A 13,799-nucleotide genomic window follows, 5' to 3' on the forward strand; every position below is an offset into this window, starting at 1 on the left:
TTTTAGAAATTGATTTAGGTGGTAGTTGCAGAACATTACTGAGGTACTGAATATCATTAAATTGTACAGTTTAAAATGGTTAATTTTCTGTTTTGTGAATTTCATAAAACAGAAAAAATATATTTACTGTTGCTTTAAAATTCAATTTGACTGCTTATCCTATATCTGGAAACATATATATTATATTAATTGAATCACTTACCGAAACACTATAATAATCAAAACATGATATAACTTACCAAAGCATTTATCTAAACACTCTAATGGGCACTAAAATTATCAAAGCATTTTAACTAATAATAAATTACTTTTTAAATCAACAAATGGCTTACTGTTCATTCACCTAAATAGCGTAATTATTTCACTTGCATATAACGGATATTTGTTGACTTTTAGGAATATATATGCAGCCTGACCTGTGGTGGCGCAGTGGATAAAGCATTGATCTGGGATGCTGAGGTTGCCTGTTCAAAACGCGGGGCTTGTCTGGTCAAGGTACATATGGGAGTTGTTTCTTCCTGCTCTTCCCCCTTCTCTCTCTCTCTCTAAGAAAAAATAAAATAAAATCTAAAAAAAAAAAAAAAAGAAATATGTATGCAGATATACAGAACAGAGTTTGAAGATCCTTGTGTTTATGAAAAAATAATTTAAAAACTGTGTAAAAGCCAATGCTTTCCTCTTGATTTTTTCTTTTTTAGAAATTGCTATACTTATCCACCTTCTTCTACTTCCATATATCTTATTTTTATGACCAATGCAGCAATAAATTAATAATATATATCCACATTGATTTTTTTTCAACTTTGATTTTACTTCCACATGATTCTCCCTAGCAACAATGTCTGTGTTTTTAAGTCTATTGCCTTTTTGTGTTTATAACTCAAATCTGTGAGAAGACTCAAAGAAAGAAAAAAAGGAAACAATACCTATAGTAGGTTGAAGTTTTTATTTTTTTCTTCTTTTAATTTAATATATTTTTTAAACTTTTAATTTTTTTATTTATTCATTTTTAGAGAGGAGAGAGAGAGGGTGAGAGAGAGACAGAGAGTGAGAGAGAGAGAGAGAAGGGGAGAGGAACTGGAAGCATCAACTCCCATATGTGCCTTGACCAGGCAAACCCAGGGTTTCGAACTGGCGACCTCAGCATTTCCAGGTAGACGCTTTATCCACTGCGCCACCACAGGTCAGGCCTCTTTTAATTTAATAGACATGACCTTACCAACAGTTTATTTTTCCATATGAATAATAATTAAAAAAAAAAGTAGTGCGTTTTGCAATCTCTTTACAATAGAACAAAAGAAGACCCAGAAGAAATGGCTGTGCTAAGCTGAAAGCACGGAGATATTTATTAGATGAGGACCTGGGGTTACATGACAAGCATTTTTAAACATGATTGGAAGTGCAACTTAGTGAATTTTTCCTGCAAGATGATTATACTAATAGGAGGGCCTCATGGATCAAGCTCTCCCTGCCCACGGTGGAAGCAGAGCTAAATGAAAGTGAGCTTTGTTTAGTAGAAATCATGGTGTTCAAAGAGTGCCAACTGCAGACTTAAAATGAGGAAGAGATGAGCTCAGCAAGTAGAATGGAACAAATCCTTCTGAGTCTTTAAGCTCTAAGAAGATTTTTTTTAATACTCTGAAAACAGCCAATTTAAATTTTATAGCCCCTTTAAAATGGACTTAATTTCAATGAGGTAGCATGTTTATTTTGTGTTTGCATTTCTTATCATTTCTGTAGGCTTTGTTAAAGTGCTAGAAAAGTAGCCAAATACTTATCCTACACTTGAATATAAAAGTCATGTGTTTTTAAAACTTAAACCTGTATTTTTTTTAATCTTATATATATTACATTTTGCAGAAAACAGAATATTTTCTCTCAAGAATGGCTTAATTACAAATTTAAGGGTAAGATAAAATAACAATAAAAACAAAATATTTTTGTGGGGTTTTTTTTGTATTTTTCTGAAGTTGTAAATGAGGAGGCAGACAGACTCCTGCATGCGCCCAACCGGGATCCACCCGGCATGCCCACCAGGGAGCGATGCTCTGCCCATCTGGGGCCTTGTTCTGTTGCAACCAGAGCCATTCTAGTGCCTGAGGCAGAGGGTCCCCAGCACCCGCGCCAACTTTGCTCCAGTGGAGCCTCGCTGCGGGAGGGGAAGAGAGAGACAGAGAGGAAGGTGGGGGGGCGGAGGGAGGGAGAAGCAGATGGGCGCTTCTCCTGTGTGCCCTGGCCGGGAATCAAACCTGGGACTCCTGCATGCCAGGCCGACGCTCTACCACTGAGACAACCGGCCAGGGCCAATAAGTTTTTGATATTACTCTATTTGAATCTTCTGAACTTTGTAATAGAATAGTCCATATTTGGGAAATTTGGTGTTGAGTCTGAGCTCAGAGGTAAAGGTGGAAGGGGAGCGAGGGGCCAGGAGCTGCAGGCAGATGATGTATGCTTTATGGGAGCCTGGGCAGCCAGATACAATCGAGCAGCTGCAACCTGACGCAGAGTGGGGAATTTCATAGTAAATCACACAAAAGTGGCACAAAGCCATGATTATAAAAGGTGGGGTAACTTCGGTTATATAAGGTGGGCACATATGCATATTATCCCAGCCCGTTTCCCTTCGTCATGCATGGCTGGATCTGACATAGCTTACCTGTCCACACTGACTCCATTTTGTGCAGGATGTTTACCAATTCTGGGGAGACCAGCTTCTCCACGTCAGATTATGTTAATTTTTAAAGTAATAATAAAGCCTAAATGTATCTTGTTTAAATTCAGATAGAACTCTTCTAATGCAATATAAGGCACTAAATATTTAAACAGTAATGGCCATTAGCTGTCATTTCTAGGAAAGATATTTTGGAAACACCATAACAATACAAAACCAAAAATATAATCCAACTTCTACCCTGATCAGAAAGTACTGCTTGACCAAGCGGTGGTGCAGTAGATAGAGCGTTGGACTGGGACGCAGAGGACCAAATTTCGAACCCTGAGGTTACCAGCTTGAGCGTGGGCCCATCTGGTTTGAGTGAGGCTCACCTGCTTGAGCCCAAGGTCGCTGGCTTGAGCTAAGGGGTTACTCAGTCTGCTGTAGCCCACCGGTCAAGGCACATATGAGAAAGCAATCGATGAACAACTAAGGTGCTTCAACGAAGAATTGATGTTTCTTATCTTTTTCCCTTCCTGTCTGTCTGTTCCTATTTGTCTCTCTCTCTTTCTCTGTCATAAAAAAGAAAAAAGTAACAACTATTTTCAGAGAGAGCTTAAAGGTCACCTCCCACTTCCATAACAGCAGAAAGAATGTTAATACTATTTAGCAAACCAGGCATGACAGAAAAAAATGTGAGCAAAAATTTATCTCACTATAGAATCAGAATGATACATTGATGTCTCTTAATGGTAAAACAAAATAAAAGCCACAATTTTCACAGCACAAGGTAAAAATAGTTTTAAGTTAAAAAATGATTTGACTCAGTAATTACAGTTAGCCATTTCTTTTACCATAAAACCTGTTGTTATGCAAAACCTGCATCTGTGTTTGGTGTTAAGGTCACAATGATGATCTCTAGATAACCAGGTAAAGCTATCACCCAAAGATCTAAACCACATTAAACAATGTTAGACTAAAATAATAATAATAATAACAACTAAGTGCAGAAGATACTACCATAGGCTTCAAAGGTTCTGATGTGATATTCTAGTCCATGCTAGACTAAATGTTTTAGGATTGAGAAAGAGAAAATGATTAGTATTTGGAGACAAAGCTGTTCTGTGTGGCTAAAACATAGAGTATAAGTAGTGGGAAAAGGCAAAAAGTGATGTTTAAAAAAGAGAGCCATACTTTGGAAGGTCTCATATACTGTGTGAAATAAAGTGAAAGAATAATGTAGAGTCACTAAAATGTCAAATAAAAAAATTGGCCTGAAAATAGTAGAGTAGTGTGTCAAAAATAAACACAATTATAATAATAGGGGAGCCCAAAAGTTAGAAATTTGGCTTTAGTACTAAAAGCTTTTAGTTGTAATGAATATGAAATATGAAAGGGTTAGGAAACAGTTAATCTGCTTGCTGTTCTCTCTTATTGCTTCCTGGCCTTTACTTTGAAATGTAGCAAAAAGTTTAACTTTGCAGGAATTTCAGGGAAAGTTTACACTGGGGAGGGACCTGAAGATTAGAAGCGATTACATTGCAATAGCTGTTTGTGAAAGTCTAGCCACAGAATTTACTGTGAAAAATTAAGGCTATAAATTAATCAGAGACCCTGGTCAGTTGGCTCAGGGGTAGAGCGACGGCCCAGAGTGTGAAAGTTCGGGTCATGTTTCTAGTCAGAGCACACAGACGAAGCACACATCTGGTTCTCCACCCCTCCTCTCTCTCTCTCTCCCTCTCTCTCTCTCTCTTTCTTCCCTTCCCATAGCCATGGTTTGAATGGTTTGAGCAAAGTTGGCCCCAGGCACTGAGGATGGCTCCATGGCCTTGCTTGGTAGAGGGCTTGCCAGGTGAATCCCATTTGGGGTGCACGCAGAGGTCTGTCTCTCTGCCTCGCCTCCTGTCATTTAATATTAAAAAAAATAAAACTTAGTTCAACAATTTTAAATCTTTACTTTGTATCCCAAGAAAACAGGGAAATTTATTATGTAGACAATTCCCAGAGGCAGATGTTCTCAAAGGCACCAGATCCCAGCTGTTTTGAAGATTCACCAAGGACACCAGATAAGACCATGCTAATTGGATTGTGTCCACATCAGAAGAACTTTGAGGGAGACATTCCTGCCAACTGAACCCCTACCTCCTGCACATTGTTACATGACTAACTGCACGAACTTTGCCCCTGTAGCCTATAGAGACAGCCAGCACCAGGAGTGTTAAGGCAGTTTTCTTTGGACAGGATTCTCTTGCCTGCCTTCTCAGTTTGCTGGCAATCTGAATAAAAGACACTTTATACCACTCAGATCCATTTCTGTGATTGATTGGCACAACGGGCAACTCAAACCCTGGCTTGTTCTGATAACAATAACAACAATATAAAAAACAATGAAAAAAGTAGTGTAATATCAGTGACAATAAAAGGAAGATGGAGAGATTAATATAATAAAATTTAGTGAGTTGAGTAATTGGATATAGGAGTAGGTAAAAAGAGAGCCAAAAATAATTATTTTAGTTCTGAATTGAGCAACTAACAATGGTGGTACAATTCACTGGAACAGGGCGTACAGGAGAGAAGCAGGTTGAGTTTGTGATGGCTGTGGTTCATGCAAAATAAATTGACCCAGAGGATCAGTTCTATAAGTATGACTAAAATCTCAGTGGCTTAAAAAAGTTTTATTTTTCATTTGTGTTATGTTCTCATTATGGATAAGTGTTGTTCTCTGTATTTCAGATGCTTACTTATTCCTGGGGATCTGTTCTGAATTGAAATATTTCATGGAAAACTAATCAGAGGCTCTAATTCATCCCGTAAGAGACATGATTTTAGAAGTATCATAATTCCTGTGTTGGTACATTGTGTTTCAGAAGAAATCTGAGCCAGGATCACTTATTATATTCTTATAAACTTCTAGTCTTATTGTCATTATATAATATATATTGCTGTATAAATCACAATAGTTCTTAAGTAATGGAAATTCTCAATGTCAAGCTCAGTTAATGTATTCCATATTTAAAAGTCTAACAGTAAAACGCTATAATTTGCAATCACAACAGTCATTGTCTAAAAGTAAAACTTTAAAATTTTCATTAAATTACTATGAGCATCCAAGCTTCACCTCAGCACTTTTCTTTGAGAATTAGAATTAGGCCAATACATTTAAGTCCTAGAATTCATGTAGAATTATCAGCAAGTCTTCCTTGATGTTTTAAGCATCAAGAATTTACCATGAAGATACTCTTCAAAATAATATTTTCTTTGGAGTGTTTTATTTCAGTGTACCAAATTTGAGACACACTCAGTACAGAAATTATTAATAAAACATTCAAATAGAAGCATTCAAATTTTAGACAACTTAGCTTCCATGACTCTCCCAGACTGCTATACAGAATTTTCCCCTTCTTCACCAAAGGCTGTCTGCACATTCTTTTTAGCCAAGTACATGTACCAGTTAATAAGTCCAAAGGGAACAGAATATTGTGCACCCATTACTAATCCAATGTACAACTCCAAAAATTTCTGCCTATTGTATCTTGGGATTGGTGTTGTCAAGGAAACCACAGCACTGGTGTGCCCTGAATGGAGCAACACTTAACTCATATAAAGAAGAGACAGGGCAAGATGAGCTTTAGCAGCAGTGCTGGTACCCCATCACTTGAAGATTTCTCCCAGCAGCTGACACAGGACAACTTGCCTATCTGCCTACATAACCCTTTTTGCTCCACTCTGAGAAAATGTCAACCTTTCCCCTGTAGAGTCTGAAATACTCAAAAGTTGAGCATATGAATGAAGACCTCTGACATATATCTTTAAGAGGAACAGAACAACAAATAGTGAGCTTGAAGTCGGAAAAGACCATCTCACAAAAAGCAGTAAATTCAACACAGTCTGCTTTTTATCTCTTGATAAGAAAGTGTTTTAGGTCTGTTGTTATGTGGCCAAGCAAGGGTTGAATGACTGCACATAAGAATGCATTTGCAAACATATTTCAAATGAATCCAATGAATTCACTGCCTGTTAATCAGGTTCTGCCTGATCTAACAAGTAAATTAATTACTATACCTAAGTATTTTTGTTGTTCATTTTTAAGATAAGAATAATATTTAAACCCAAAATGTTGTTGTAAAAACTACATATGCTAATTTGTGGTAAGTGTTTAAGATTATGACCAGCACATACTAAGTGCTAAAAAAATTTCTTTACCACAATAATTAATATTAATATTAATGGGTGATCACTTATCTTTCATGTAAAAACTACAAGATCTCAAAAGGATTCCTTTTGAACCAAATAACACCCATTAGGAGATTAATGACTATACATATCCGTGAGACTATGTAATTGTCAATTTATTTCTATAATATTATTATTAGTCATAAATTTATTAATATTTTATTACTTAACTTAATTTTTAAAATATACTCTGTACTATACCCCTTTGATCACGGTAGAGCATCCTCCACATTATCACATCATTACCCACAGATTCACCCCAAATATTGAACCTGTGTAACTAAAAAATAACCAAAGCAAAAATAGAAAAGTTATATATCATCTCTAAAATTAGTTATTTGTAAAGAGTTTTTCCATGTGAGTTTTGTAAAATCATTTTAAAAATAAAAATATTTGTCTACATACTTTGAGTTTACTTTATAGTCTCCTGTCAAACTAAGAAAACAGTTTATAGAAATATCTGTTGTATAATTATGGTTTATAAATTTGCTTAAATTATTTAATTTTGAAATATTTAGTGATTTGATATTTAAAAGGAAAGAAAAAACATAAATATGATGAATTATTGGACTTTCAAAATGAATTAGGAGATATAAAATAATATTTTATTTACAATTTGTAATTAGAAAGTAATATAATACTGATATATAAAAACTTAAAACAATAAAATTGATTCTAAATAGTATTGTTCATTCAGAGTGCAAAATATTGAAAAATATATGTAAGTTCAGAAATCTTCAAGTTCAGTAAAATATATTTCATTAGAGAAAAACAGATATAAGATATAAAAACATCTTTCATATAAGAAAATGGAAAAGACTAACAATACACTTTATTTATTAATGGAGAAGGCCAAAAGAACTATGAGCCAGAAAAAAAGAATGTAAAGAATATTTTATAGTGAAATGAAATGTGGTTTTAGAATAGATAAGTTGCAAAGAAAAAGACAATGAGAATTTGAAGTAACTCATCATCCTATTTTATATTAAAGCAAAATTTCAGTTCTATAATAATCTTTTTCATGTACTTATGGAAAGATTGTTTGTCATCTGAGAAGACCCTGAACTGTCAAGAGAAATTCAGCATTAATTTTTTTTTTCAAACGCAGACACAGGCATTTCTGTGTGGGTGTTTATCTGGCAATCATTAAAGAGCAGGAGATCCTCAAGAAATAAACTGCTGGGAAACTAACTCACTCAGAATCTATGAATTACTTAGAAGCTTCGGTGAAATTTGAACTCAAACAATAAATTACAGTTACAGAATGTTGATTCATAAAAGAAGATACATTAGGTAAACATCATAAACTACCCAATCATTCACATTCTTAATGACATTGACAGTTCGTATAAGGGGAAGAAGCCAAGGTCATTTAACTTCAATCTGGGAGGATCACTGGTCAATCAAGGCAGCACATAAATGTGCATCCATCATCCGAGTCAGTATGTCTAGCCACTAAGTGGGAAATATTTCATATATAGTAATTATTTACTCAAAGACATATTTGTTATGGTAGGTAAAAGCTTCAATCTTAAACACACAAAGATTTTATTGAAAATAATAATTGAAAACTACAGTTATCAAGTAATAGGTACTTTTTATTGTGTGCATAATATTTAGAAAGTTCAGATTTTTACTCTAAGAAAGAATGGTTTATTTTGTAAGTATTAATGGGTTCTTAAAGTTTACTATTTTTTGTTTTCTATAACATAAAAAAATATTCACAATATTTCATCCCAGTGAACTTAGTTTAAGACTGTGAGAAAAATAAAAAAAAGTACGTGAAGTTGGCATGAGGGTAATGCAAAGTGAGATTCAGGAAGAGAATTCTGGCACAAAAAAATTGAAATTTATTTTAAGAGTAATAGTATATTATAACATAACCTTCCCTTTTGAAAGGTTCATTCTTTATATATTGAGAAGGCCCAGGAAGGGACAAGAATAGTTAGGTGGCTATTGCAGTAAACAAGAAATTATGGGTTTGGAATGGCAATTGTGAAACTATGAAAGGAAGAGTAACTGATATAAGAAAAAAATGTTTTCAATAATTCAATATACCTCAGTTAAAAATAAAAATTGAGGTTACATATTTTGTTAAACAAAGTAATTTTTAATTGAATTTACTGGGGAGATGATGGTTAGCAAACAATGCAGGTGTCAGGTGTCCAATTCTACAACACATATAGGTACACGATATTGTGTGTTCACCCTCTCCCTAGTCAAGTCTTTATCTGTCACCAGTTATTACCTCTATATTCTCCCCCACTTCTACCCTCCCCCTTGCCAATCTCCAACTGTTCATGTTCTTTAGTTTTTTCTCTCTTTTTCTTTCTTTTTTTCCTTTTTTTGTTCAATCTCTGTATTGCCTTCACCCAGTCACCCAGCCCTGCCCCCCACCGCCCTGATAGCAGTCAGTCTTTAACGTGTCTCTATTTTCCTTGCTAGTTCATTTTGTTCATCAGATTCCACATATGAATAAAATCATATGGTACTTGTCTTTATCTAACTGGCCTGTTTCACTTAGCATAATAGGTCTCTAAGTCCATCCATGTTTTTACAAATGGTAAGCTTTCCTTCTTTTTTTATAGCCAAGTATTATTATATTGTGTAAATGTACCACTGCTTTATTATCCATAATATACTGATGGGCACTTCAGCTGCTTCTAAATCTGGGTTATTGTTATTAATGTTGCAATAAATATAGGAGTATATTCTTTCAAATTAGTGTTTTGGATTTTTTCAACCATATTCCCAAAAGTAGAATCATTGGGTCATAAGGCAGCTCATTTTTAATTCTTTGACATAACTACGTACTGTTTTCCAGAGTGGCTGTACCAGTCTGCACTCCCACCTACAGTGCACAAGAGTTCCTTTTTCATCACATCCTTTCTAGCACTTGTTGTTTAATTACTGACAGTCATTTTGACAGGTGTGAGGTTGTATCTCATTGTGATTTAATTTGCATTTCTCTGGTAATTAGTGACATTGAGCATCTTTTCATATGTCTACTGGCCATGTGTATGTTGTCTTTAGAGTAGCGTCTGTCTATTCAGGTTCTTTGCCCATTTTATTTAAAGACAAGAACACAATCCATACATTTCTTAAAAAAATAATCAAATGCAACCTGCACTTAAATGGAGACATCAGAAGAAAAAAATTAATCAATAAGGCAAATAATAAAATAAATAATCAAATGAGAAAAACCATGTGCCAACTGACAAGATATAAATAGATACTGGATTATAATAAAAGTCTTTGATAAAAAGCACCGATAAAGAAATCTGGAACAACTAGATGTCACTTGTACCCAGTTATTTCTTCATATAAGAGCTCTGTGATAACACTGGGCTACCAGATTTATTCAGGAAACTCTCATTGTTTTAAATATTAGCAGTCAAAATTACATCTGTAATTTTAATTATCTCTTCCCATTTCACATAACAAATTTAGGGGAGTAGAACATGGGCATGGGCATCTTGGGAGCAAGGTGGGGAGTAAGTAGTGGCACAATTGTTGAGCATGGGTGCTAAAACAGGTACATTTCTATTTGAAGCAAAAAAATTAAAATAAAAACTATTTTTGGAAAATTAATTAATTGAATAAGATCAAATTAAACATGAAGATGTAGGTCATATATATGTAAAAAACATAATATATTCCTTAAAGCTCTTTTACATATATTTAAACAAATACCTCAAATATTATCAATTATCCCAAATACAGCATTTTTAATTTTACTCCAGTAATAAGCATTATTAGTCACTTAATTATATAATTAATTATCAAAGAATTATTAATTGAATATATGCTTTTTTTTAGGCTAAGTACTTGAGCAAGAAACAACTTAGTCATAAAATTTTGTCTTAAAAAATTAACAAATTTTGCCATGGCCACCTGGCTCAGTAGTAGAATGTTAGCCCATGTGTGAATGTCTTGGGTTCAGTTCCCGGTCAGGGCACACAGGAGAAGTGAACATCTGCTTCTCTACCCTCTTCCCTTTGCCTTTTCTCTTTCACTCTTCCCCTTTGCAGCCATTGATCAATTGGTTCAAGTGCATTAGCCTGGGCACTGAGGATGGCTCTGTGGATCCTCTGCCTCAGGTGTTAAAAATAGCTGGGTTGCAGCATGGCCCAAGATGGGCAGAGCATTAGCCACAGATGGAGGTTGCCAGGTGGATCCTAGTCAGAGCACATATAAGAGTCTGTCTATCTCCCCTCTTTTCACTTGGAAAAGAAAAAAATAATTTAAAAATGTATAGAAATGATTTAGTTAAGATAAATATATGAAATCACATAAAAAAGAAATTTTGTTTTTATTAAAAAAATGAGGAACAGCAATATCCTAAAATTTTCAGTCTCTCAAGAAAAAATATGTAAAGTAATTGTTATTTACAATTTGGACCATTACAAGGTGCTTACTCCAATCCCTTATACATAGCACCTAAAGTAAAAAATGATGTATGCTTCAAGAAAGTTCTACCAAGTCTCTTATCATAACTAAATGGCACAGACAAGGCAGGTATGGTAGACTCATTATTAGTATCTGAAAGTGTCTATGTCCTAATCCCTGATGCCTGTAAATATGTATGCTACATGGAAAAAATTTTTGAAAATTTGAAATTATAGATCTTTTTCTATAAGATCACAAGTAGGCCTTTTATAATAACATGAGTTCTTGAAGACAGAAAATGTTCTCAGACAGGAATCATGAGATACATGGTAGAAAACAAAGCTCAGAATGATTTCATGTGTAAAAAGAATTTGATTCATCATTGTTGAATATGAAATAGGGGTCCACTGTTGCAAGTCCTGAACACGCATAAACATTAATCATGAATCATGCAACCTCCAATTATCATGTTCTATTCTGTGCTCCCAAAGGAGGAGCAGGTAAAGATTATTCTATCTGATGTTTAGGTCCATTTGTAAGAATTAGAGAGTCTTTAAGAGAAGCCATTAACTGACAGCCAGCAAAGAAGCAGGGAACTTTCAAGGAACAAGATTTTGCCGATTATCTAAAAGGGTTTGGAAGGCATCTTTCACCCAGAGCCTCTTCTTACCAAACCAGCCAGCAAACAGCTTGACTTTGGCCCATAATCATTAGAAAAAGTAGTAAGACAAAATCGGACTTCCAACTGATACAACTTTGAAAAGTAAATTTTTGTGGCTTAGTCCACTGATGTTTAAGGAATAATACCAATCTTAAAATAAAATCTAATGGAATAAAATAAGACAAATCCACTTAGACATTCTTAAACAAATATAACTATCAAATGAAATAACATTGAGTAATAAAAATGAAATATCTACTGATGCAAATAACAAAATAGATGAATCTCAACATTAGGTTAAGTAAAAGAATCCAGAAACAAGGGTGAATACTGCATAATTCCATTTATAAAAAATTCTAGCCCTGGCTGGTTGTCTCAGTGGTAGAGCATCAGCCTGGCATGCGGAAGTCCTGGGTTCGATTCCCGATCAGGGCACACAGGAGAAGCACCCATCTGCTTCTCCACCCCTCCCCCTCTCCTTCCTCTCTGTCTCTCTCTTCCCCTCCCACAGCCAGGGCTCCATTGGAGCAAAGATGGTCCGGGCACTGGGGATAGCTCCATGGCCTCTGCCTCAGGTGCTAGAGTGGCTCTGGTCGCAATAGAGAGACCCCCAGATGGGCAGAGCATCCCCCCTTGTGGGCGTGCTGGGTGGATCTCGGTCGGGCGCATGCGGGAGTCTGTTTGACTGCCTCTCCGTTTCCAGCTTCAGAAAAATACCAAAAAAAAAAAAGAAAAGAAAAGAAAAGAAAAAATTTCTATGATTTCACACATAGGTGGAATATAAAACTGAGATTCATGATCATAGATAAAAGTTAAATGGTTACCAGGAGAAGGGCATTGTAAAGGTGGGGGAAAGATAAAGGAATAAAAAGGGGCAAATATATAGTGATAGAAAATGATTTGGCTTTGGGCAATAGGTACACAACATAATCAACAGTCAAATGCTATAAAAATGTTTACCTGAAACCTGTGTCAGAGTACACCTCGCCCCCCAAAGGATGACTTAGGCAGTGAAATCCCCCACGGTGAAAAAAGCACGAGGAGCGAGAGGTAAGTGATAATTTAACATGCATCACAATGTTTAACATGTATTAACATGTTTAACATGTATTAACAATGTTTTATTGCAGCTTCATTGCTGCTGCTCCTCAGTTAACAGTGCAGATGTGAGTAGATATTGGGCTTAGAGAAAATAGTGTCATGGTACCAACACTACAACAAACATTACATTAGTGTGATAATGTCAACTTGCTAAGCTAACTAGCCCATACCCAAAAAAGCAGCCTTTGGGAAATTGACCTTGGAACCATGGCTGAGTGAGCTAGCCCAAATACACATGTCCTTGGGTTACAATAGTCTTGAAAGACACTGTTTTGAGTTTACAATACTCACTCTCATAGAAAATTTTAAAAATTGAGATGTATTTGGCTTACGCTCTTAGTGTCATAATATGAACTACCTGGGCAAAGTAGTTTGGTTGGATGTGGTAGAAGAATGCACACTACACTGTACAGTACAGTATATCTATGTCCTTTTCCTTTTTCTGTAGCTTAGTTGTGTTTTTGTGTTCTAGATTATGATTTTACAACTGTGTTAGGATAGGTAAGTGACTTAGGCTAGGGTATGTTTCAACTTACACTAAAATTCGGGTTATGTCACTGTCATAGTGCTTAGGACATGCAGCCCAGACAGTGGGCAAGCTGGTGCTGCTTGCAGTTTCTCATGATAAACGGAGCTCAAATCCTGGCTTTTATTATCAGAGTCCTCACAGTCCATCCCTACAAGATGGGGGCTTTGGTTCGCAAACTTGTTCTTTGGGCCCAGAGGCCACAACAGCAATAAACAGTACAAAAACCCACAATC

The 13,799-nt window shown here is 35.5% G+C and overlaps 1 non-coding gene across 1 annotated transcript; it reads right to left on the minus strand.

Annotated features, from left to right (window-relative positions):
- Window positions 1-11,664: 11,664 nt before the first annotated feature.
- LOC136309784 (U8 small nucleolar RNA) lies at window positions 11,665-11,798 on the minus strand. The gene has a single exon (XR_010726425.1). It is a non-coding gene; the product is annotated as a U8 small nucleolar RNA (small nucleolar RNA).
- Window positions 11,799-13,799: the final 2,001 nt, after the last annotated feature.

This window comes from Saccopteryx bilineata, chromosome 6 (assembly GCF_036850765.1).
Source record: "Saccopteryx bilineata isolate mSacBil1 chromosome 6, mSacBil1_pri_phased_curated, whole genome shotgun sequence".
In the NCBI taxonomy this organism is placed as follows: domain Eukaryota; kingdom Metazoa; phylum Chordata; class Mammalia; order Chiroptera; family Emballonuridae; genus Saccopteryx; species Saccopteryx bilineata.